Here is a 27,773-nt window from a genome sequence, read left to right as displayed (position 1 = left end):
TTAGGGTTGAAAATGGAAACCAACGGCTGGTGATCTGTCAGCAGCGTAAACTTTTGGCCTAGCAGGTAATGGTTAAATTTCTTAACTCCCCACACGAGGCTGAGAGCCTCCCTATCTATCTGAGCATAGTTGCGCTCAGCGGAGGTCAATGATCTGGATGCGAAAGCGACTGGCCTTTCCGAGCCATCTGGAAACTTATGTGAGAGCACTGCCCCGATACTATATGGAGAAGCATCACAAGCTAAGCGAATGGGCAGCGTTGGGTTAAAGTGAGCCAACACTTCCTTAGAGGTGATCAGTGCCTTGCTCTTTCGAAAAGCCCGCTTACAATCATCGCTCCACTTCCATGGTATTCCCGTTTGCAAAAGAGTGTTTAGCGGGTGTAACACCGTGGATAAATTTGGAAGAAACTTGTGGTAATAGTTAACCAACCCGAGGAACGACCTGAACTGGGATACATTTTCCGGAGCTGGAGCTTTGACAACAGCTTCGATCTTGTCAGGTGACTTATGGAGCCCCTCCTGGTCAATGACGTGGCCGCAGTATGAGATTCGCTTTTGAAAGAACTCACATTTCTGGCGATTAGCTCTTAGCCCATATTCTTTCAATCTGATGAGCACCTGCTCCAAATTCGCGAGGTGATCATTATCGTTATCTCCTGTAATCAGGATGTCATCCAGGTAGCATTGTGTGCCTGGGATTCCCTGCAATACCTGCTCCATGGCCCTTTGCCAAATCGCTGGAGCCGATGCCACTCCAAAAACCAGCCTATTATACCGATACAAGCCCTTATGTGTGTTGATCGTGAGATACTGTCGTGACGCTGCATCAACTTCCATCTGTAGGTACGCCTGCGCCAGGTCTATCTTGGTGAAGTGCTTCCCTCCAGACAGCGAAGCGAAGATATCTTCAATCCGCGGAAGCAGATATTGCACCGTGTGAAGAACTGGATTAACAGTGATCTTGAAATCGCCACAGATGCGAACCTTCCCAGGTTCCCCCGGCTTGTTGCTCAACGGACGCTTCATGACAGGAACAATGGGTGTAGCCCATTCGTTCCAGTCCACCTTGGACAGTACCCCTGAATGTTCTAGCCCTTCCAGCTCTGCTTCCACAGCAGGTCGTATCGCATAAGGCACCGGTCTGGCTTTGAAAAATTTTGGTTTGCATGTTCTTCAACCTTGATGGTTGCCGTAATTCCTTTCAGTATTCCAAGTCCCTGTTGGAACACCTCCTTAGCATCGTCTAAGATTTTGGACAGTCGTTTAGGTTTGACGTCGTCCTCCTTACAGGCATCCACAGTCAGTGCTTGTATGGAATGCCAGTCCAAATTTATTCTCCGGATCCATTCCCGTCCCAGTAGTGGTGGACTTCCATCAGGTAACACATACAAGACCATTTTCTGACTTTCTTTACCATTGTAGACCACCTTTTCTTTTATCTTTCCTTTGGGGTATACTATTTGCCCCGTGTATGTTTTCAATACAATCTCCGTATCCCTCAGGGGAATGTGCGAGAATAACCTTTTGTAATCTTGCTTATTCATGACCGTTAATGCCGGCCCTGTGTCCAATTCCATCTTCACTTGAACTCCTGCTATCCAGAGCATGACCCAGATAGTTTGGTGGTCTGCTGTGTTACCCACATTATGTATTTTCAGACAACCCAGTTCCTTACTGCTGGAGTCTGAATCCATCTTCCTTTCATCCGAACTGTTCTCTGTCACCTTGTGTACTTTTTTGTACTTCTCCTGCAGTGACTTTTTGCTGCTGGTCTTCTTTCCTGACCGGCATACTCTCGCTATGTGACCAAGTTTGCCACATTGCCTGCATTCTTTGTCTTTGAACCAGCACTGGTTCTGGTCATGCGTTGTCCTTCTGCAACAATAGCACTTTACTGCGCCCAATGCCATTTCATTGGTGCTGAATTCCAGTGGCCTTTGCTGTATCTCTGCAGCGCCCCGTGCTGCTGCCTCGTGGGAAGCTGCAATGCTGAAAGCTTTGTCCAGCGTAAGATCCTTTTCCTCTAGCAGTCGCTTCTGGGGTCCTTCCCTCAGGAGCCCACACACAAACTTATCTCTCAGTGCGTCTGCTAGTCCTGTTCCGAACTGGCAGTACTTTGATAACTTGTGCAGTTCTGTTAGGAATTCAGCATTGCTTTCTTCTTTAAGTTGAATTCTTTTGTAGAATTTAAATCGTTCCGCTATCAACAGCGGTGTGGGGTTTAAATGCTCTTGCAGGATAGTAACAATATCCGCGGAACTCTTCCCTACCGGTTTGTCTGGGGTTACCAGGTTCCTTAATAACCCGTACATCTTCGCACCCATCGAGTTTAATAGGGTTAGTGCTTTCTTATCATCTGGAACATCATTTGTTGTACAGTAAACTTCGATGCGTTCCACATAAGTGGCCCAATCTTCCACATCATTATCAAAAGCAGTGATGTTACCCATTTTTGTCATCCTTGCTGAGTTTCTCCTTTCCCTTCGGATATTATTTAATATGATGACTTTAAGATGGCGGCTTTTCCCGCGCTTGGCGGCTTTTCCCATGCTGTCCACACCTCCCAGCGGTCCTTCCTGCCTTTATTTTCCTTGCGCTGCTGCTCTTGTTGCCCCGCCGCTCCCGCGGTCCTTGTAGCAATAAAAACTTTTCTGGCTGCTGCGTGTCTCTGCCCCGATTGCAGTCCGGCCCCTGACACCGGCTGCGATCGTGTTCTCTGCCCTTTCCTTCGTTTTCCCTCCCCTTCTCCCACTGACAACTCGGCCGACTTCCCCCCCCCGTGCCGCTCGATCGGGCTTACCCGCCGCTGTCGTAGAAGGGATGATCACTGCCTATTGCTGATGTTGAACTTCGTGGCCAGAAAACCATCCCGGGTTCCCGATGGCCTCCCGTGCGATGCAGTGCTCAGCAGGATGTTGAGGGCGGATGCCCTTTTTCGACACCCGTTCCTGAGGACGAAGCTTTCTTGGATGCAAAACTGCCGTTAGGTACGATCAGACTCGTCGCCACTGTTGAGTCTGTGTTTACAAGTGCAGTTATACTGAATAACAGGACACAGACTACAGAAGTAAGTAAACAGGTCTTTAGTGATTGAGGGTCAGGGCGGGAACTGAAGTACACTTTGCTCCGCAGGGTTTATATACCGGTGTGGTCACCACCGGTACTACAATGTACAGGAGCCATTAAAAAGTAGCCCATACCTTAAGGTATCCTCTTAAGGTATTATAGGTTACATACACTACATCAGGGATATATCTGTTTATACACTGTATGGATAGATCTGCGTTTATGTGTTCAACCATAAATGTTTTTCGATGCTTTGGCAACATAAGATGTACCTTGTCATGCCAATAAAGCGATTTGAATTTGAATTTGAAAAATTTGATATGGGGAGAAAGCAGGGACAGGGTACTGAATTTAGATGATCAGCCATGATCTCATTAAATGACAGAGCAGGCTCGAGGGGCCGAATGGCCTACTCCTGCTCCTATCTTCTATGTTTCTATGTAATGACGTGATTCATGATCCTGACATGACATTCAGCCTTGCAGGCCCATTAGTGACCAATGGTGCTGTGGAGTCTCATTCCGAGAGGTAGAGGATTGTTCCTAGAGATTTTTTAAATTGTTTTTATCTGTCTTGGCAGTATTTTTGTCCCTGTCTTGCCACCCACACTCCTGTTAGTGTCGGAAGGCAATCATTTTCAAGACACAAAGCTGTTTCACACTCAAAAGAAGGCCACTCATTCAAATGCTAATAAGATAGATTTCTTTCAGAAAATAAGATTTTGGGATACAGTATATGAGTAATTTAAGACAAGATATGTGGAAAGTGTAGCATGCTTGGGACGAAAAAGGTGACTTTGGAAATATGGTTCCCAAAGGTTTCCACCATTGGGTTTTCCTCGTGTCATTTCTTGGTCTGTTGTAGACTAAAAATTGATTGCTATGATTAGTCAACAACTCCTTTATCATTGTATCCTGTGACTACCAGGATGGTAGATGGCAAACTAGATGGACCTTGGTCTTTTTTCATCTAGCAATTCTTATGTTCCTATTAAAGTAATTCCATTGATATTGATCATGATAGAGGGACCACTAATTCTATACTTCATGGGTCAAGAATGTTCGTACATTTCACAAAGCTACCCTGCCATTCACTCATTAATATTTCAAGGATCAATACAACAATTCCCAAACACAACTGGGTTACAATGCTCTCTTCTTCCGCTTGTTCTTTTTATTTATTTTTCTTGCTTTTCCTTACTATCTCTTTTTTTCTCTCTCTTAATACAATCTCTTTCTTTCCCTCTCTTTATTTCTCTTTCTGTCTCTCTGTATTTTGTTTGACTCTAATTCACTCTATTTTCTTTGTTATTCGCTTTGTTTCTTTCTCTATGTTTTTCTTTCATTGGTTAAGGAAATAGACCATTGAGCATGATGTTCACATGGTCCCAGCTGTGACCTTGACATCACTGCTGTAGGAATTAGCGGGGATGGGGTTATTGTCTCTGGCCAGTCAGAAGTCTCTGAGCTGCTCCAGAGCCCCGTGCGGTTTCGAATCGCTCCCCTTTCCTGGTTCTGACCGCCGGACTTATTCAGCAGCGATGTAGACAGAAACGAGACTCGTGGTTGGGTGCAAAACAGGCCAGTATTTATTGAAACAAAAAGAAACAACTTGAAAATAATCAATACTGCACTCCTATGCTTAATACAGCACCTTTACTTAACACAGTACACTTATTGTCCACTACAGCACTCTTTTGCTTAGTGCAACACTCCTTTACTTAAATACAGCACTTTTTACTAGTGCAGCACACTTTTAATACAGTACACTTTGCTTACTACAACACCTTTGCTTAGTACAACACTCTTACTTAATAGGGGAGGGGAAAACAGACACAACAAGGGAAAATTGACTAAAATCACAATTTAACAAAAATTCCCCTTAATTCCCACCCCTAATACCTAGCTAGGTTGCCTTGTGATGGGCCAGAAAAACTATGCTCACCAGAGAACGCCTGCTCCGTGCCCTGCAGTCTGAGATTTTTCACCACCCCGAAAATGGAGATACCCCAGTGTTTAAAGTAACTGCTGGTATCCCACTCCCTTGGGTGGGCTGTAGAGTTGTTCTTCTGGCAGGCAGAGCATGGAGGTGAGGCGGCAGAGAGAGAGAGAGAGATGGCTTCCTGAGAAGCTATCTTTATACCCCATTTGGAGCCAAAATCTTCACGCCCAAATCCGGATGTATCTGGGCTATACAAAAGGGATCCAAACTGTCCCCATTGACTGTGGTGGGGTTTGGATGAATTACCCATTCATTTAAACTGAGTTGAATAAAGCTGTCTCAGTTAGAAAAAAACATGTCTGTTTCCTTAATTGCTGGGTAAACAGCCCTTGAATGTTAGTGTAAACAAAGCCATTGTCCTGTGGTCAGTGCAACCGCAATTGATTGACAGCTTTAAGTGGTTAAGCCTTTGTGTCAACATTGTAGACTTCCTGTAAACAAACATCGATTGTCCTGCGGTGAAACTCCCTAAACTGCCTTTGATTGTGATGTGCCAAATAACTGTCTGAATCCATGAGGTTACAACTTAAAACTAAAGGCTTTTATTAAGTAAGAATCTTGGCATCAAGTTAACACAGGGCAACCATCATTCATCACCGACCCAGCCCTTATGAGTAAAACCCAGCTCTTATAAATAAGACTCACACCAATTAGGAGGATCCATAAAGGCAGAGCTAGGGAGGAACATTAGTGGTTACACCTGTAAAGCATTTACAGACATTAACAAGTACAACAACAGACAATCCAGAACACAGAGTTATTTCATCACATTCACCCCCTGCTATAGATTCAATCTGTCAGGAGATCTGATAGTCCTCTGGGAACGATGTAACTCTTGTCGAGGCTCCTCCCGGATGTACCAACTCCGGTTCATCGAAATTCCCAGAATCATCAGTGTTTTCCACACTGAGGGTTTGTGTCTCTGAAGGTCCAATACCACGATTAAAAACTCTACTCTCAGAGTCGAACTCTTTTCAAGCTCCAGCAGGTGCAAGATCTTTAATAGAGACCGTATCCTCTCGCCCATCCGGATATTGAATGTACGCATACTGGGGATTAGCATGAAGGAGTTGTACTTCCTCCACCAGTGGATCAGTCTTGTGGCCTCTCACATGTCTGCGCAACAGCACAGGGCCCGTGGTCGTCAACCATGTGGGCAATGATACTCCATTAGTAGCTTTTCTTGGAAAGCTAAACATCCTTTCATGAGGGGTGGCATTCGTCGCTGTGCTCAAAAGAGACCTTATAGAATGTAGCATGTCTGGCAGGACATCCTGCCAGTGAGAAGTCGGCAGGCCTCGCGACTTCAGAGACAATACGATAGCTTTCCACACTGTCGTATTTTATTTCTCGACCTGCCCATTACCACAAGGGTTATAGCTGATAGTTCTACTCGTTGCAATTCCTTTTGATAGCAAAAACTGTCGCAATTCTTCGCTCATAAAGGAAGAACCCCTATCACTATGTATATAGTTAGGCATGCCAAACAAAGAAAACAGTTGGCAGAGGCATTTAATTACAACAGCACTGGTCACATCCGGACAGGGGATAACAAAAGGGAACCGAGAGTACTTGTCTATAATATTAAGAAAATAGACATTACGGTCGCTCGATGGAAGGGGACCTTTAAAAGCGAGACTCAAACGCTCAAATGGTCAAGTTGCTTTAATAAGATGAGCTGGCTCGGACGGCTTATAGAAGCGGGGTTTGCATTTAGCACAAACATGACAGGTTCTGGTCATTGTCCGGACCTCCTCAATAGAATAGGGTAGATTGTGGGACTTAATGAAGTGGTTCATTCTGGTAACCCCAGGGTGGCAGAGTGCGTCGTGGAGACTTTGAAGCTTATCTATACCTAGACTAGCACATACTCCTCATGACAAAGCATCCAATGGCTCATTAAATACTCCAGGCATGTACTGAATATCATAGTCATATGTTGACAGTTCTATTCGCCATCTTAAAATCTTATCATTTTTGATCTTGCCTCTCTGCTTAGTATTGAACATAAAGGCCACAGATCGCTGGTCAGTAATAAGTGTAAAACGTCGGCCAGCGAGATAATGTCTCCAATAACTGACTGCTTCGATAATCGCCTGTGCCTCCTTTTCCACTGAAGAATGTCGAACTTCTGGTCCTTGCAATGTACGAGAGAAGAAAACTACTGGTCTACCAGCTTGGTTAAGAGTTGCTGCCAACGCAAAATCAGATGCATCACTTTCCACTTGAAAAGGGATCTTCTCATCCACGGCACATACCACTGCCTTCTCAATGTCCCATTTGATATTATAGAAAGCCTCCTGAGCTTCCGCCGATAGCGGAAAAGACATCGACTTAATAAGAGGTCGGACTTTATCTGAGTAGCTAGCCACCCACTGCGCATAGTACGAAAAGAATCCCAGACACCTTCTTAAAGCTTTTACAGTGTGAGGTAAAGGTAATTCCTTAAGTGGGCGTAATCTTTCAGGGTCTGGCCCGATTACCCCATTCTCCACAATGCAACCAAGAATACACAAGCGTGTAGTATTGAAGGTACACTTGTTTTCATTGTAGGTCAGGTTTAACCTCTTTGCCGTCTCTAGGAACTTCGCGAGATTTTGATCATGCTTCCGTTGGTCACGCCCACAGATAGTAACATTGTCCAGGTACGGGAATGTTGCTTCCAACGCGTATTCATCTACCATACGATCCATCTCCCGTTGGAAGACGGATACCCCATTCGTCACTCCAAAGGGCACCCTAAGAAATTGATACAGGCGCCCATTAGCTTCGAAGGCCGTATAAGGTCGGTCTTCTATTTTGATAGGGAGTTGATGGTAGGCAGACTTTAAACCAATGGTGGAGAACACGCGATACTGAGCTATCTGGTTCACCATCTCAGAAATACAAGGCAAAGGATAGGCGTCCAATTGGGTATACAAGTTTATAGTCTGGCTATAATCGACCACAAGTCTTTTCTTTTCATTAGTTTTAACCACCACCACCTGGGCACACCACGGGCTATTACTGTGTTCGATGATTCCCTCCCGTTGAAGCCTTTCCACTCCCTCTTTTATAAATGTTTTATCTTCTTAACTATATCGTCGACTCTTAGTCGCTATAGGTCTACAATTAGGAGCAAGGTTCACGAACAAAGAAGGCGGACTTACTTTTAAAGTAGAAAGGCCGCAGACTGTGAGTGGAGGCTGAGACCCACCATACTTAAGGGTAACGCTCTCATGCTGACACTGGAAGTCCAAACCTAAAATTAAGTTCACACACAACTGAGGTAATATAAGGAGTTTAAAGTCCTTATACTCCGTATCCTTAACAGTCAATGTGACTTTACAATATCCAGTTACCTCCGAAGTAAGGGACTTGGATGCCATCACAATTTCACTTCGAGTAGGATACACCTTCAATGAACAGGAGTTAACAAGGTTGGGATGTATAAAACTTTCAGTACTGCCACAGTCTATCAAACACCCAGTAGGATGACCATTAATCTTAATGTCCATCATAGATTTCGACAAGGAACACGGTATGGTCTGTTCAACCGTAACCGAGGCTAGAGTAAAACGATAGGCGGCAGCAGAGAAGACCTCGGGTACAGGATTACCCTTACACACTTTACTAAAATGTCCCCGTTTCTTACATTTAAAACAAGTAGCCTCTCTGGCTGGGCATCTTTGTCTGGAGTGTTTATGTTGGCCACAAAAATAACACTTAGACCCATGGGGTACAGCTGCAACAGTAGGATTAAGTGGAGGCTCCATTGACGTTATGGATGCCTCCATACTCGGAGCACACAAGGCTGAGAGAGATGCGTGGGCTGATGCATACACTTCTAAATTCTTCTGGGCTTCATCTAACGATCGAGCTGTAACAACGACTGTTTTTAAAACTAACGAGTCATTCTCGAGGAGTCTCTGTCTAATATAATTAGATCGAAGGCCAGATATGAAAGAATCACGGATGGCTTCTTCCTGATATAATATAGCAGAGACAGCCTTGTAGTTGCAATCCTTAGCCAAAGCCTTAAGATCCTGCAGAAAAATCATCCAGGGATTCCTCGGGTAATTGCCTGCGAGTAGACAAAAGATACCTGGCGTATACTTCATTAACCGACTTAAGGTACTGGGCCTTAAGAGCTGCAAGGGCCTCTTCATACGTAGTAATATCTTCAAATATAGAGTAAGTTTGATGACTTACCAAGTTGGTTAAAAGTCCCAACTTGTTACCGTCGGATCGATGCGTAAATTTCTTCGATGCATCTGCCGAATGGGGATCGATATCCAGATGCTCTGGTTTCAAAAATCGATCCATCTTCCAAAGTTGTTACTTAATAAAATTGATGTGCCAAATAACTGCCTGAATCCATGAGGTTACAACTTAAAACTAAAGGCTTTTATTAAGTAAGAATCTTGGCATCAAGTTAACACAGGGCAACCATCATTCATCACCGACCCAGCCCTTATGAGTAAAACCCAGCTCTTATAAATAAGACTCACACCAATCAGGAGGATCCATAAAGGCGCTCTTTTGGTTGAACCAAACATAAACAAATAGACTGTAACTAATTAAACTTTAAATAAGCCTTAACAAATCAAATTCAAATTTGGTTGTCCAAATCAATTATGCACTCCAGTCCCCCCGGCGCCCACCGGTCGCGGAAGTACTCGAGCGAGCCGGCGGACACCGCGTGCTCCATCTCCAGGGCCACCTGGGCGCGAACATGGCCACGGAAGAGAGGGAGGCAATCTGGCTGGACGACCCCCTCAATCGCCCGCTGCCTGGACCAATTGATGGCTTTTTTAGCCAGGCCCAGGAGCAGACCCACAAGGAGGTCCTCCAACCTGCCCGCTCCCCTCCGCACCGGGTGACCGTAGATCAAGAGCGTGGGACTGAAGTGCAACCAAAAATCGAGGAGCAGCCCCTTCAAATAATGGAAGAGGGGCTGCAACCTCTCACACTCCGTGTATATATGAAACACGGACTCCTCCAGGCCGCAGAAAGGACAGGCGGCCTGGGAGTCCGTGAACTTACTTAAAAATATATTGCACGGGACTGCTCCGTGCAACACCCTCCAGGCCAAGTCCCCAATAGAATAAGGGAAGACTCCCGCATAGAGAGCCCTCCATTGGGGACCTCCACCTCCGCCGGAAGGCAAGACGGCACGCCAAGGTGTGTCCGGACGGCAGGCGAAGATGGCAAAGTGGAGAGTGTGCAGGAGCAGCCCATACAGGAAATACCTCCATGCGGAATGAAAAGGCACAGAGGGTATTTCCTCGAGACGGCTCAAGTTGTGAGGCGCCAGCTCCCGAGGGGAGTTTCGGAGCCGGGCGCCAATGAGGAATTCCGTCCGAACGGCGGAAAGCTCGGGCGGGATCGCCCCACGCGCTTGAGCCGCCTCGATACCCCTTGAGGCGCCGGGGCGCAGTGTCGCTTTCATCGACTCGATGGCATTGACCGCGAGCTGGACGTTGGCCCAAGACATGCGCCGCGCCAACTCCTCCAGTGCCATCCAGCCCGCTCCTCCGCCATCGAGCAGGTCCCCGACTCTCGTCACCTTGCCAGGCACAGCCCTGCGCTCCGCCAGCCACCCGAACCCATTGAAGGGGAGGTGCGGATTCCTGAGCAGCGGCTCCCGAAGGATAGCCGCCATTCCTGACGGGGGAGAGCTGCGCCTGGAAGCGACATAGTTCCAAACCCATAGCAGTTCCTGGTAGAAGACAGGCAGCTCCCGCAGGCTGGCACGCGTGCCGCCCACTTTCACAAACAGGAGCTGCATGTGGTAATTGAGGCCGTGCAGCTGGCGGAAAAAATACGTTGCCAGCGCACACCATCTCGGAGGATTCTCGACGTACAGGTATCTCTGCAGCGTCTGAAGACGGAAAGTCGCAGCCTGGGTGCGAAGGCACACCAGCGCCTGACTGCCCTCCCTAAGTGGGAGACTCAGAACCGCGGCAGAGATCCAGTGCTTCCTTTTGCCCCAGAAGAAGTCGATGAGCTTCTTCTGCATCTTGGCGACAAACGCTGGGGGAGGGATCAAAGTGACCAACCAGTACCACAACATGGCGGCCACCAGCCAGTTTATGACCAGCGCTCGATCCCTGTAGGACAACACTTGGAGCAGTCCTGTCCAGCGTCCTAAGCGAGTGGTGACTTTGGCCTCCAACTCTTGCCAGTTCGCCGGCCAGGCGTCCTCGGCAGGGCTAAGGTAAGGTAGACTCCCAAGTAGAGGAGGTGCGTGGTGCTCCAGGCGAAGGGCCTGAACTCCTCCGGCAGGGAGTCCACCCGCCACTGACCCACCAGGAGTCCGGAACATTTCTCCCAGGTGATCTTGGCGGAGGATGCGTCCGAGTAAATCTGCTGGCATTCCCGCATCCTCCGCAAGTCAGCGGGATCCGTGACCATGAGGAGCACGTCATCGGCGTAAGCCGAGAGGACCACCTCCATGCCCGGCCCTTGCAGAGCCAGTCCTGTCAACCTCTTCCGCAAGAGGCGCAGGAAAGGCTCTATGCAAAGGGTGTATAACTGACCGGACATGGGGCATCCCTGACGCACCCCACTCCCGAAGCAAAGGGGCGCCGTCAAGGACCCGTTAACTTTAATCAGACACGCTGCGGCAGCGTACAGAAGTCGGATCCGGGCGACGAAATGCGTCCCGAACCCGAATGCGAGCAGAGTCCCGAAGAGATACTCATGATCCACCCTGTCGAACGCCTTCTCCTGATCCAGGGAAAGGAAGGCGACCGACAGACCAGCCCTCTGGGAATGGTGGATCAGGTCCCGGACCAGATGGATGTTATCGTGGATAGTCCGGCCCGGGACCGTGTAGGACTGGTCGGGGTGAATCATGTGGGCCAGCATGGCGCCAAGGCGAGCAGACATGGCCCTGGCAAAAATGTTATAGTCCGTGCTGAGGAGGGAGACCGGGCGCCAGTTCTTAAGGAGGCGGAGATCGCCCTTCTTTGGCAGCAGGACAATAACTGCCCTGCGCCAAGAGAGGGGCATCTCCCCGGTCGCCAAACTTTCCCCCAGGACCCACGCGTAGTCGCCCCCCAAGACGTCCCAGAATGCCCTGTGGAACTCCACGGTCAGCCCGTCCAGCCCCGGGGACATTCCCCTGGAGAGCTGGCGGAGGGCGCCGGTCAGCTCCTCCAGACTCAGGAGCGTCCAATTTTTCGGTGCCCTCCAGGCCGACCTTCGGCAGGTCCTCCCACAAAACTCTGCGCGCATCCTCGCTGGACGGATCCGGAGAGAACAGAGCCCTGTAATAGGCGCAGGCCTCCGCGCTGATTCCCTCCAGATCTGAGACCAGAGATCCGTCGTCGGCCAGCAGCCCCAAGAGCTGCTTACGGACCCCCCGTCTTTTTTCCAGCGAGTAGAAGAAGGCGGAGCCGCGGTCCAGGTCCCGCAGGAACTGGATCCGCAACCTCACATATGTGCCTCGGGACCCGACGAGCTGCAGGTCCTTCAGCGCGCCCTTCTTCTCTTCGTACACCTTCCGTAGGGCCGGGTCCTCGACGACTTGACCGAGACGGGACTCCAGGTTGAGCACCTCCTTCTCCAAACGCCCGACCCGGGCCTCCCGCCTCTTGGTCGACCCCTTCGCGTACTCCTGGCAGAAAAGACGGACATGAGCCTTGCCCACATCCCACCATAGCCTCAAGGAGGGGAAGCCCCCCTGCTTCCTTCTCCAGTCGGCCCAGAACCGACGAAATGAATCCCGGAACCGCGCGTCCTCCAACAGCAGGTTGTTAAAATGCCAGTACGCGGACCGCCCCCGCACGTGCAGCGGAATGAGCTCCGCCCACACCAGGTGGTGGTCCGTGCATGGCACTGGCCGCATGGAAGCCGCCGGAACGCAGGAGACGTACGCCCGGGAAATGTAAAGGCGGTCGATTCTGGACCTTCCTCCTCCAGACCCCACGTAAGTGAAGGCGCTGGAGTCGGGATGGAGATTTCGCCAGACGTCCACCAAGTCGAAGGACCCGACCAGGTCACTCAACTTCTCCATCGCCGCCGGGCATCGCGGGGGACCCGGACGGTCCCTCGCCTCGAGGGTGCAGTTAAAATCCCCCCCGAGGATGACGCACTCGCCCACTTCGATGGAGCCCAGAAGAGCGGACACTTCTTCAAAGAAGCGCACTTGCTGCGCACCGGCCTGAGGGGCATACACGTTCACTAGATGGAGCGGCACACCCCCCCCGGCGAACAGTGACCTGGAGCAAGCGGCCCGGCACGTGCTCCTTGACCCCCAAGATCTCCGGCTGAAAATGCAGGGCCAGCAAGATAGCCACCCCGCTGGAAACGTTGGAGGGTTGGCCTCGTCTCCCGGAACGGTGTTGGTTTCTTGCAGGAAGCACACCGCATACTTCCCGTCCCGAAGGACCGAAAGGTTATTAAATCTGCGGCGAGCCTCCCTGCTGCCGTTGATGTTGAGGCTGGCTATGGTTATCTTCATATCAGAAGCATAGTGCAACCTCTACCTACACCTAACGGGAGGAGGGAGCGCAGCCACTAGTCGACCGCCACTCCCTCAGCAGCCCAGTGAGGAACAACCTGAGCCGACGCAGCTCGAGCGGGCTCACGTCCACGTCCGTGCCCATGATCTTGACGGCGGCGCGGACCGACCCGATGAGCAGCGCCAGCTCCGACCACCTGGTGAGGGCCTGCTGGGTCTTGTTTTGACGACCCTGGCATGCGGCCATAAAATCCCGGAGTTCCCTGACGGGAATGAGGGGAGACTCGGCGAGAGGCACGAGGTCATCCATCGCCTCGGCGAGAGGCACGAGGTCATCCATCGCCTCGGCGAGAGGCACGAGGTCATCCATCGCCTCGCCGGCGATGGAATTCAACTCGTCCTCCGCGCCCATCACCGAGTCCCCGTCCTCCTCCGGGGGGTCGCCACCAGCGGCTGACCCGTCCGTCGCGCAGTGCGCAGCGAACGGCTCGGCCGCATCGGCCGGCCCCGCCTCTGCCCGGATCCCACCCCCAGGATCGGTGGCAGAGGATTCCTCCCTGGGCTCCTCCGGGGGCGCCGGGCCAAAAGACGGCGGTGGTTCGGAGTCCCCCTCCACCTCAGACGCCAGAACGCCCAGAGAAATTGGGGAGAAAACAAATTGAAATTCCTCCAGGACGTCCGGCGCCGGAGACACAGTCAGGGGGCCTTCCACCTTCTCGCCACCAGCCTCCGACCCAGCGGATGGGGTGTACTGGACTAACACCCCGACCAGGTCGACAGCCCCTGGGGAATGTCCGGGTCACATTGGGCGAGCTCATTTTCCTCGAGCTCGCCCGAACCAGACCCCAGGCCGCCCGACCCGGCGAGGGGTAACGGCACCGAAAGAATATCAATTTCTGCCGCGGGTTGTTCCGCGACCCCCCCCATGAGCAGGGTCTCATCCCCATCCCCGGGAGGCACGTGCTGGACAGACACATCTGCCTCAGCCTCCCGAGGGACAGGCGACCCCTGCCGATCGCCGGTGATGATGACAGCGGGGGGGTGGGGGGCGCAGGACCCGCGGTGGGCGACGACGTCCCCAGGTCGGAGGGACCTTCCTCCTCCTGGTCCTCCTCCTCTTCTAGGGGGTCGCGCCTTCTTTTTAGCACGGAGGGAGCGAGGGAGACCTCCATGTCTCCAGAGGCCTCCTCCTCTGCTGCCTCCGGTGGAGCAGGTTTGTCAGGTTCCTCGGGCCCGAGCCCGGCCGCAGGTATTGACGTTTCCGCCACGGCGGTCGCGACCACAGGCTCGGGCACGAGGTCCCTCCCACCCTCGTCTGCCCCGACCAACTCCGCGAGGAGCGCGGGTATCAGGGGCTCCAGGTTCAAGGGCTCGCCCTCCCTGGGGACCCACCCTAAGGTGTTTGGCTTTTCTCCGTGCCTTCCTTCCGCCCGGACGCACTCCCTCCCCACCGCCGGAGGCCCCGATGGCATCGGCCTCTGACGACGACCTCGCATCGGTTGTTTGGGGGGCGCGGCCAGACCCGGGGAGAGGAGCAGCGGCAGCGCCCGCCTTGGCCGCACCAGACGATCCGGCGGCCTTGGAGGCAGTGCAGTTTTTCCTGATGTGCCCCACCTCCTTGCAGGCATGGCACCGCACACCATCCGCCGTCCAAAATGCACGATAGGCGGTCCCCTCGTGGAGGACGATGAAAGCCCCGTCAGTGTCCTCCTCCCGCGCCAGCTGAATAAAGAGCTGGCGCCGGAAGGAGAAGACGTGCCGAAGGCTGGCTTCCCGGCAGCCGAGCGGGATAGGCGTGATCCCCGACCTCACCAAGATGGCGTAAGTGGGGGAGGAGGAGCTCACCAGGAATATAGGGCGGGACGTTGGAAATAACGATCCTCCGCGCGGTGGCCTCGAGAGGATCCACCGGCAGGAAGGTCCCGCCCATGTTGAACCCCTTGGCGATGGCCAGGGACACCGCCCGCTCCGACCCTAGGAAAAACACAGCCTTCCCGTACATTTTTGAGGCCGCGATGATGGCTGAGGGGCAGACAACCCCAGCCATGGCTTTTACGCAGGCCTCAATAGTCATGTGGGGGTGAGTGTGGCTCTTCACCCCAAGCTTTTTAGTTATTAAAGTGAAAGGTGACCGGGCAGCAGAAGCAGCGGGAGCAGCCGTGGCTGTGGCTGCCACCGCCGCATATGACATTGCTGACCCCATCACCGGCGATGAAGTAGTCGCCATTATGGGTGTTTTTTTTAAAAGAGCCACACTCACCCCAAGTCACAGGCCTGAAAGTGTTAATGGCCTCAGGTTAATTAGTGTCTTCTCTTGAGCAGAGGGAGCAGTTAAATTGAAGGCACACCTCTCCCCTTATTAACTAAAATTGGGAGAGGGGCCTTCTCCCCTCTGCTCAAGTGGCAATTAATTAATGTATATAAAATAGAGGTGCCTCAGAGAGAGAGGCAAAGAGAGATGAAGAGAGAGAGAGGGGGGTTGTTGGGAAGGAGGGAGGCCGCAAGGGCAGGGTCGCCACTCAGGATGGTGGGTGGGTGTCGGCAGGGGTGCACTCTCCAATGGAAAAATAAAGTCTGTTGTTGGTCTTCCGGTGGGGGGAGAAGATGTCTTCACCCAGGAAAGCTGGAGAATGCCCAGGCTCAGTCCTTTACATCAGGACTTAAATGGGTTGATTGACTTCGCCTAGGCAGCTCCAGCTGTCCCAGGTCAGGCAGTGGAAGGGGTGTTTTAATAGTGGTGTGTGTGGCCTAGTGTTTTACAAGAGCCACACACACACACACAGACACCCCTTGGTGTTCCGGCCTTCTGTCTTCTGTCTTCTTTCCTCCCCCCACCTATAAAACAAAGTCTTTAGGAGAGTGCACCTAATAACACCCACCTGTAGATGTCCTTATTCTTCCCCCCTTCCAAAAGGTTGGTCGGTGGTTGTGTCTCCCCTCTCTCCCTCTCCTGAAAAGTAGGCCAATTTGGGGAGGCAGTGATGGGAAGGGCCTCTCCCCTGGTTGATGATGAAGTTGGCCTTCCCCTTCCTCCTCTCCTCCTCCGTCCTCTCTCTCCAGGCACCTCAGTATTTGAAGTTGATGGTAGAAGGAGACCACCACTTTCCACTCTGTTTCTCCTTAGACAGCAAGGCTGAGAATGAGCTGAGCAGGTCCAGGTCCCTGCCTTGACTCTCTGTCCAGGTCAAGGCTTCAAACTCAGGGCATTTATTAAGTAAGAATCTTGGCATCAAGCTAACACAGGGCAACCATCATTCATCACCGACCCAGCCCTTATGAGTAAAACCGAGCTCTTATAAATAAGACTCACACCAATCAGGAGGATCCATAAAGGCGGAGCTAGGGAGGAACATTAATGGTTACACCTGTAAAACATTTACAGACATTAGCAAGTACAACAACAGACAATCCAGAACACAGAGTTATTTCATCACAGATTGACAGTTTAAATACCTCATTGCTTCAGAGGCTGGTTTTTTTTCTAAATCCTTTGTCAGCCATTTTTGATTTTCCTTTCCATATGCACGCAGGCTGTGTTGTGTCTTTTGCCACGAGGCCGGACAGCCATCTTTGATTTTCCTTTTTCACAGGCACACAGGTTGCCTTTCCAGTCCTTTTTGTCAGCCCGTGCTTTGAAGAGAGACTATCTTTTGTCTTCTGCCACGAGGTCTGATGGCCATTTTGATCTCTGGATTTTTAAAGGTATATTTTACCTGTAATGTATATACCTTTAAGGGGGGAACTATGTTTTACAGCTCATGTATACTGCAGTACCGGTAGTGACCACACCTGTATATAGCCCTGAGTAGTAATCTGTACAGATCAGTTGCAGTGTGAGCCATGTTGAGTAACCACCTGTTGTACCGTTCTCCGCAGTCTGTGTCTTATTATACATGGACGCAACATTGACGACGAGGCAAGTTCGAACCTACCTGCAACTCTGCATCACCTCCCCGGGATTCGTTCCTGGAGATCAGTGGATTGGAGGTCAAGCCCAGAGACTCAGGCGTCGACCACGGGCAACCGCCCAGTCATCCAGCAGAGACGCGAGAATTGCGGGGGAGGCTGTCCAGAGCCAGGCTTGGCTTTCCAGTCGAGGTGGTCCAGCGAAACAGGCTGGCAACAGGTAGTGCGCAGACCCTTCCCGGACAGCGGTGGGCTAGAGCCCGACCGAGCGGCACAGCAAAGGGCCGAGCAGCGTTGACGGGAGAGAGAGAGAGAAGGCAGAGTGCACAGGATGCAGCCGGTGTTCAGGGGCCGAGCAGCGTCGGTGAGAGGGAGAGAGAGATGCGCAGAAACCCACGAGGTGCCGCCATTGCCACGAGGACTGCCCAGAGCGGCGTTGGCAGCAGCGCAGGAGAAGCGCGCGAAACCTACAGGGCGCTGCCATTGCCACGAGAACCGCCGGGAGCAGGGGAGGAAGGAAAGCGTGGGAGACACCATTTTAAGCCATTGGGAGATGCCATTTTAAACCACACCCAACCGAAGAGTGGGAGTATCACCGCATTTGACAATGAAGTCGAAGATTGGACTACATATGTCGAACGAATAGAGATGTACTGCAAGGCAAATGAGGTGTCAGATGACAAGAAAGCGTCGGTATTGTTAAATTTAATGGGTGCAAAGACGTATGATTTATTACGAAATCTAGTAACCCCAATGAAGCCAATGGAAAAGAGTTTTGAAGACATAGTAACGATACTAAAGGAACATTTAAACCCCACACCGCTGCTGATAGCAGAAAGATTCAAGTTTCACAAACGGAACCAGCATAAGGATGAAAGCAATGCTGATTATTTAACAGAACCGCGCAAACTATCGAAACACTGCCAGTTTAGAGTGGGACTGGCAGATACCTTAAGGGATAAGTTTGTGTGTGAGCTTCAAAGTGAAGGAACCCAGAAACAGTTTTTATCTGAAAAGGACCTTACGCTGGAAAAGGCTTTCAGCATTGCGGTATCATATGAAGCAGCAGCACGGGGCACTGCAGAGATACAACAGAGACCGCAACAATATGGCACAAACGAAATGTCACATGGAACAGAGAAGTGCTATCGCTGCAGCAGAACAACACACGACCAGAATGATTGCTGGTTCAAAGACAAAGTGTGCAGAGAGTGTGGAAAAGTAGGACACATAGCACGAGTCTGTAGGTCGGGAAAGAAAACCAGCAATCAGAAACCTACCAAAGGAAAGTACAAGAAGGTACATAAGATGACAGAGAATAGTTCAGACGAACAAAAGAGTGATAACGACTCCGAAAGCAGGGAACTGAGTTGTCTGAAACAACATAATGTGATCACAACGGAGGATCACCAAACCATGTGGGTCACTCTCAAGATAGCAGGAGTCCAGGTAAAGATGAAATTGGACACAGGATCAGCCCTAACAGTCATAAACCGACGGGACTACGAGCAGCTATTCTCACACATAGCCTTGAGAGACACAAACATTTTTTGAAGACGTACATGGGGCAAAAAGTCTACCCCAAAGGAAAAATAAGGGTGATCGTTATATATAACAGTAAGGAAACACCAAAACTTAGACCTGTATGTATTGCAAGATGGAGGACCACCATTACTGGGACGTGAATGGATCCGGAAAATACAACTGGATTGGCATTCCATACAGGCACTGACTGTGGCTGGCAAAAAGGATGACGACGTCACACCTGGGCGACTGTCAAAGATCCTAACTGACGCGAAAGAAGTGTTCCAGCAAGGAGTCGGAACACTAAAAGGCATGACAGCGACGATTAAAATTGAAGAAAACGCAAGGCCAAAATTTTTTAAGGCCAGACCGGTACCTTATGCGATCCGCCCAGCCATCGAAGCAGAGCTGGAGAGTCTGGAACATTCAGGCGTACTGTCCAAGGTAGACTGGAGCGAGTGGGCTACACCCATCGTCCCTGTGATGAAAAAGTAATTGAGCAGCACGCCTGGGGAATGAAGGAAGGTTCGCATCTGTGGGGACTTTAAGGTAACAGTGAACCCGATCCTTCACACCGTACAATATCCACTTCCGCGGATTGAAGATATTTTCGCCTCGCTATCTGGAGGGAAACGCTTCACTAAGATTGATCTGGCCCAGGCGTATCTGCAAATGGAGGTAGAAGAAGCATCAAAAAAACACTTCTCAATCAACACCCATAAAGGACTCTACCAATACAACCGGCTGGTATTCAGGGTAGCATCAGCTCCGGCTATTTGGCAGAGGGCAATGGAACAAGTCCTGCAAGGGATCCCAGGGACCCAGTGTTATTTGGACGACATCCTGGTCACGGGCAAAAATGATAGTGATCACCTTGCCAACCTGGAGCAGGTGCTCACTAGATTGCAGGAATATGGGATCCGAGCTAACCGCCCCAAATGCGAGTTTTTTAGAAAACAGATCTCGTACTGTGGCCACGTTATCGATAAAGAGGGGTTACATAAGTCCCCAGAGAAGATTGAGGCAGTAGTCAAGGCTCCAGCACCGGAAAATGTGTCACAACTGAGGTCGTTCCTCGGGCTGGTAAACTACTACCATAAGTTCTTGCCAAATTTGTCTACAATACTACACCCACTGAACACCCTACTGCAAACTGGGGTGCCATGGAAGTGGAGTGACGAATGTAGACGAGCTTTCCAGAAGAGCAAAACACTAATCACATCGAAAGAGGTATTGGCCCATTACAACCCGGCATTACCAATTCGGTTGGCATGTGATGCGTCACCCTACGGCATTGGAGCGGTGCTGTCGCACAAATTCTCGGACGGCTCAGAGAGGCCAATAGCCTTTGCATCACGATCACTAACCTCAACCGAGCGTAACTACGCCCAGATTGACAGGGAGGCCCTCAGCCTAGTTTGGGGAGTGAAAAAGTTCAATCACTATCTGCACGGGCAGAAATTCACCTTGCTGACTGATCACCAGCCTCTTGTCTCCATTTTTAATCCGAAGAAGGGCGTTCCGGTGATGACTGCGCAACGACTACAAAGATGGTCACTTTTTCTAGGGGCGCACCACTATGAGGTTGAATATAAGGGCACGAAACAGCATGGAAATGCTGATGGGCTATCACGCCTGCCACTGCCTACTGCGGAGGAAGCACCAGCAGTGGATCCTGTCGAAATATTCCATTCGACTATAGTTGAATACCTACCGGTAACTAACGCTTGTATCGAAAAGGAAACCCGAAATGACCCGACACTGTCTCGGGTATATGATTTGACGGTGAAGGGATGGCCAGCACATGGCGACTCACTGCTGCCAGCATTCTCGACAAGGAGAGAACAGCTGTCAGTGTGCCGGGGGACCTTGATGTGTGGATCCCGAGTGGTAATTCCACCCAAGTTAAGGGATAGAGTGCTCAATGAGCTTCATGAGGGTCATCTGGGAGGGGTAAAAATGAAGAGCCTAGCCAGGGCTTATGTGTGGTGGCCGGGAATCGATAAACAAATCAAGGACCTGACCAAGAGCTGCTCAGGATGCCAGAAAGTCCAAAATGCACCACCACAGGCCCCTCTACACCCATGGGAGTGGCCCTCATCTCCATGACAATGGGTGCATATTGATTTTGATGGTCCATCCATGGACTCAATGTTTTTAATAGCAGTGGATGTGCACTCGAAATGGCCTGAGGTCATCAAAATGTTCTCCACCACCACGGAGAAAACTATTGCAGTCCTACGGACCATTTTTGCCAGGAATGGCTTGCCAGAACAGATTTGCTCCGACGACGGACCACAGTTTGTGTCCGAAGAGTTCCGGAGGTTCTTGAAAAAGAATGGGGTAAGGCATTACACATCCGCCCCGTATCATCCAGCCATAAATGGATTGGCTGAGAGGTTCATACAAACCTTTAAGAAGGCAATAAATGCTATGTACAATGACAACATTCCACTGCAGCACAAGGTGGACAATTTTCTGTTCGCCTACCGGAATGCGACACATGCAGTCACCAACCAGGCCCCAGCCATGATGTTCTTTAACCGAAGGTAAAGATCTCGCCTGGATTTGCTCAGACCAAACGTACGAAGAGATGTTCAGAGTAAGCAACTCCAGCACATCCATGAGAAGCCAACAAGGATCTACAATGTAGGGCAACCAGTCTTGGCCCGCGACTACCGAACAGAAAAATGGCAGCCAGGAACGATATGCACACGGCAGGGCCCACTACTGTACACAGTGGACGTTGGGGAGAGCATTGTGAGACGCCATGCTGACTAGATCCTAGAGTCACAGGAACAAGTCAACCCCATGCCTCGCCCATACATACCTGGTGATGAACCCGACGTACAGGTCGCATCTACACCAGAAACAGTAGCATCGGAAGCTGATGAACCAACCGACGACAGGGGGCCAGAATCGCCTCCGCACCAAGAGCAAGACACTCGGGAAAGGCGCTATCCAGAAAGGATCAGGAAGCCTCCCCAAAGACTGAATATATAAATAGACTATTTCCAGCTAATGTTGCATGTTAAAAGTGTTAATTGTAATTAGTTTGATATTTAATTGTTAAATGAGTGTTAATCTAAAAGGGGAGGAATTTTAATGTATATACCTTTAAGGGGGGAACTATGTTATACAGCTCATGTATACTGCAGTACCGGCAGTGACCACACCTGTATATAGCACTGAGTAGTAATCTGTACAGACCAGTTCCAGTATGAGCCACGTTGAGTAAACACCTGTTGTACCGTTCTCCACAGTCTGTGTCTTATTATACACGGACGCAACACTACCCAGGTTTATCTTTGATCAAAAATATAATCTTTGGAGCTGTAGAAAATTATTGCGAAATCCTACAATGCATCATTATGGGATTGACGTTCTAGCAATTTGTGGTGCAAATACAGTGTGATGTCAGTAAATAACAACAGAAAATGCTGGAAAAACTCAGCAGGTCAGGCAACATCCGTGGAGAGAAATTTGAGTTGATGTTTCGGGTCGAACCCTTCTTCAAAACTGGAAAGAAAAGAAAACAGATCGAAGGCAGTGCTGCGATCAGAACAAAAGAAGTAAAAGAAAGAAAAGCAGTAAAAGAGACAATAAAAGGTATTCGAAGCTTGACGAAATGGTAATAGGCTGAGATTAGATGTGAAGTGTACTGGCAGGGCAAGAGATAGCTGCCAGGTGTGAGAGAGAAACAAAAGGAAAGGGACGGGAGACATGAGTGGAAAAATTACAAGAAAAATGTAATAGGGGCCGAGGTTATGATCTGAAATTGTTGAACTTGATATTGAGTCCGGAAGGCTGCAGAGTGCCTAATCGGAAGATGAGGTGCTGTTCCTTGAGTTTACATTGAGCTTCCGTGGAACAATACAAGAGGCCAAGGACGGTGAGGTCCGAGTGGGAATGGAGCGGTGAATTAAAATGACAGGTGACCGGAAGCTCGGGGTTACCCTTATGGACTGAATGGAGGTGTTCCGCAAAGCGTTCACTCAATCTGCGTTTGGTCTCCCCAATTTAGAGGAAACCGCATCGTGAGCAGCGAATACAGTATACTAGATTGCGAGAAGTACAAGTAAATCGCTGTTTCACCTGGAAGGGGTGTTTGGGGCCCTGGACAGTGGGAAGGGAGGAGGTATAGGGGCAGGTGCTACATCTCCTCCGCTTGCACGGGAAGGTGCCAGGTGAAGGGGAAGGGCTGTTTGGGGTGATAGAGGAGTGGACTAGGGTGTTTTGGAGGGAGCGGTCCCTACGGAATGCTCAAAGGGGAGGGGAGGGGAAGATACGTTTGGTGGTGGGATCGCTTTGGAGGTAGCGGAAATGCCGGAGGATGATCCGTTGAATGTGGAGGCTGGTGGGGTGAAAGGTGAGGACAAGGGTGTAGTGTATGTGCCTTTAAGAGCCCCCTGTGTACTGTAATGCCGGTAATGGCCACTCGGGCTATATAAGCCTGTATATTGTGTTGTATCAGTTAGTTCCCCTCCAGACTTTGTTCAGTAAACACCTGTGAAACCAACTCCTGTCTTCAGTGTCTCTATTAACACATGGACACAACAGTGGCGACGAATTGGAAACGGACTTACCTGCAATTCGGCAGCACTTCAAGGACATCGATTCCTCTGGCATCCAAAGTCAAAGAAAATCAAGAAAAAGAAAAAGCTGTGGTTTCACCAGCTAGCCGAGCTGGTGGCAGGTACTGCAATAATCCTTCCTGGGCATCGGGCTGGGGCTCCAACGGCTGGCTCTGCAGCTAGGCCAAGCAGCGAAGGCGGAGGCAAGCAGTAACAGACGGGGAGGGAGCACTCGGGAGACGGCCGGCGCTGCAAGCAGGTCGGCGTTCAGACCTAGCAGAGAGAGTCCGGCGGGAACGAGCCTCCACCTGTAAATAAATAAATAAAAAGAAGGGAAACCCGCGGGAAACAGCATTGTCATTGGCAGCAGCGGCGGGGAAGCGCGGGAAGCACCATATCTTTTCTGCAGAAAAGAAAGAAAAGCGCGGGAAGCGCCATTTTTTTTCTAGGATGCCTATGTCTGGCAATATTGATGCTTTTGATAACGAGATACAGGATTGGACCACATACGTGGAAAGAGTGGAGGTATATCGCACCGCAAATGGAATAGAAAATGAAAAAAAAGCGTCAGTACTTCTAAATCTAATGGGCGCAAAGACATACGGGCTGTTACAAAACTTAATCACTCCAGCCAAACCAAAGGACAAGAATTTTAAAGAAATTGTTGATACCCTACAGGAGCACTTAAACCCAACACCGCTGCTGATAGCGGAACGATTCAAATTCTTCAAGAGGAATCAACACAAGAATGAAAGTAACGCTGATTACCTCACCGAATTAAGAAAGCTATCAAAGCACTGCCAATTCGGGGCAGGACTAGCAGATTATCTTCAAGACAAATTCGTCTGCGGTCTCCTAAGTGAAGGAACACAGAAAAGGCTGCTTTCTGAAAAAGATTTAACACTGGACAAGGCTTTCAGTATGGCTGTATCATACGAAGCAGCCGCAAGAGGAGCTGCAGAGATACAACAAAAGACACAGGACTTCGGCATCCATGAAATGACACAGGGTTTTGAGAGATGTTATCGCTGCGGCAGATCCACCCATGACCAGAGGGACTGCTGGTTCAAGGACAAAGCATGCAGGCAATGCGGAAAGATTGGACACATTGCACGGGTATGCCGATCTGGACAAAAAAAATCCACGGAAAGGAAAAAAAAATCAATAAAGAAAAGTACAGAAAGGTACAAATGATGACGGACAGTAGCTCCGAAGACCAGAAGAGCGATAGCGACTCCGAAAACAAGAGACTAAGCTGTCTCAAATTACATAATGTAATTGCTAAAGAAGATTACCAGACCATTTGGGTTACCCTCATGATAGCAGGGTCCCCAGTTAAAATGGAGCTAGATACAGGATCAGCTCTGACCGTCATAAATCGACGGGATTACGAGCGTCTATTTCCGCATATACCTTTAAAAGACACATCCATTATCTTGAAAACATATACGGGGCAGAAAGTATACCCCAAAGGAAAAATAAGGGTGCCTGTTGTATACAACGGCAAGGAAATACAAAAGTTGTATTTATACGTTCTACAAGATGTTGGGACGTGAATGGATAAGGAAAATACGTTTAGACTGGCACTCCATTCAGGCACTGACGGTGACCAGTAAGAAAAAAAACGATGATGACGTCATACCTGAACGATTAAAAGACATCTTGGCCAACGCCAAAGAAGTGTTTCAAGAGAAACTAGGAACCTTGAAAGGCATCACCGCCTCAATAAAAGTGGAAGATGCGGCAATTCCCAAGTTTTTTAAGGCAAGACCGGTGCCATACGCAATTCGTCTAGCAGTCGAGGCACAGCTGGAGCATTTGGAAAAGGCAGGCGTATTATCCAAAATAGATTGGAGCGAGTGGGCAACACCCATCGTCCCAGTCATGAAGAAAGCGTTGAATAATGATAAATCTGAAGAACAGAGAAAAATTCGCATCTGTGGAGACTTCAATGTGACTGTAAACCCGGTCCTTCACACGGTACAGTATCCTCTTCCGAGGATAGAAGATATTTTCACCTCACTATCCGGAGGGAAACGTTTCACCAAATTTAACTTGGCACAGGCATATCTACAGATGGAGGTTGAAGAGGCCTCTAAAAAGTATCTCACGATAAATACACACAAAGGTCTGTACCAGTACAATCGACTGGTTTTCGGAGTAGCATCCGCCCCAGCTATCTGGCAAAGAGCTATGGAGCAAGTCCTCCAAGGGATTCCGGGGACTCAATGCTACCTAGACAACATCCTTGTAACAGGAGAAAATGACAACGAGCACCTTGCCAATTTGGAGCAGGTGTTCACTAGGCTGAGAGAACGGGGCCTACGAGCAAATCGCCCCAAGTGCAAATTTTTCCAGAATCAAATATCATATTGTGGCCACATAATTAATAAGGAAGGGTAGCATAAGTCACCTGAAAAAATTGAAGTGGTCATAAAAGCCCCAGCACCTGAAAATGTTTCACAATTAAGGTCGTTCCTGGGATTAATAAATTACTATCATAAATTTTTACCGAACTTATCAACTCTCCTGCACCCTCTTAATGAACTGCTACAAACAGGAGTAATTTGGAAATGGAGCGAAGACTGTAAACGTGCCTTCCATAAATGCAAAGACTTAATCACGTCCAAAGAAGTTTTGGCTCATTACAACCCATCACTGCCAATCAGACTGGCGTGCGATGCATCCCCTTATGGCGTAGGAGCAGTATTATCGCATAAATTCCCTGATGGCTCGGAACGGCCGATAGCTTTTGCGTCACGCTCATTGAACTCAGCTGAGCGTAACTATGCCCAAATCGACAGGGAAGCACTCAGCCTGGTATGGGGAGTGAAGAAATTCAACCATTACCTACACGGACAAAAATTTACCTTATTGACTGATCATCAACCCCTCATCTCCATATTCAACCCTAAAAAGGGTGTTCCCATTATGACAGTGCAAAGGCTACAGAGGTGGTCCCTTTTTCTAGGGGCACACCAATATAACATAGAATACAAAGGATCAAAACAGCATGGGAATGCTGACGGTTTATCGCGCCTACCATTGCCAACGGTAGAAGAAGCACCTACCGTAGACCCAGTGGAGATTTTTCACTCTACCATAGTCGAATGTCTACCAGTAACAAATTCTGCCATTGAAAGGGAAAATAGAAATGACCCAACTCTCTCTTGAGTCTACGATTTAACAGTGAAGGGATGGCCAGCACATGGCGAACCACTGTTGCCAGCATTCTCGCAAAGAAGAGAACAGCTGTCAGTGTGCCGAGGAACCTTGATGTGTGGATCCAGAGTGGTGATTCCACCCAAACTCCAGGATAAAGTTCTAAAGGAGCTTCACGAGGGGCATCTGGGTGGAGTGAAAATGAAGAACCTAGCCAGAGAGTTTGTGTGGTGGCCAGGTATCGATGGAGACATCGAAGAAATGACCAAGGGCTGTCTAGGATGCCAGAAGGTCCAAAACGCTCCACCACAAGCCGCTCTACATCCATGGGAGTGGCCCTCATCTCCCTGGCAAAGGGTACACATCGACTTTGCTGGTCCATTTATGGAATCAATGTTCTTAATCGCGGTTGACGCACACTCCAAGTGGCCGGAGGTAATAAAGATGTCCTCCATCACCACGGAAAAAAACCATCACAGTATTAAGGACCATATTTGCCAGGAATGGGCTGACTGAACAGATCTGTTCTGATAATGGACCACAATTTGTGTCCAAAGAATTCAGGAAGTTCTTAAAAAACAATGGGGTTAAGCACTACACGTCCGCCCCATACCATCCCACCACCAATGGATTGGCTGAAAGGTTTGTCCAGACCTTCAAGAAGGCCATAAGAAGGCCATAAAGGCCATGGGTAATGAAGACATAAAACTTCAGCACAAGGTGGATAACTTCTTGTTTGCATACAGGAATGCAACACATATGGTTACAAACCAAACTCCCGCCATGATGTTCTTCAATAGAAGACTAAGATGCCGGCTGGATTTGATCAAGCCAAACATCAGAAGGGACTTGGAGAACCGACAATTTCAAGGCATGAATGAAAGGCCAACTAGAACCTTCCAGATAGGTCAACAAGTTTTGGCCCGGGACTACCGTACCAAGAAATGGCAGCCTGGAACTATCTGCACACGACTAGGACCGCTGATGTATACCGTGGACATCGGAGAAAGCATAATAAGGCGCCATGCTGACCAAATCATAGAGTCATCCGAAAAGGGACAACCTACACCACAACTCTATACGCCTAAT

The sequence above is a fragment of the Somniosus microcephalus genome, chromosome 9 (genome assembly GCF_052327205.1).
Source record: "Somniosus microcephalus isolate GS21.2 chromosome 9, FLI_Smic_1.0, whole genome shotgun sequence".
NCBI classification, from domain to species: domain Eukaryota; kingdom Metazoa; phylum Chordata; class Chondrichthyes; order Squaliformes; family Somniosidae; genus Somniosus; species Somniosus microcephalus.
The sequence above is the reverse complement of the archived record's forward strand: the minus strand, read 5'-3'. Positions refer to the sequence as shown.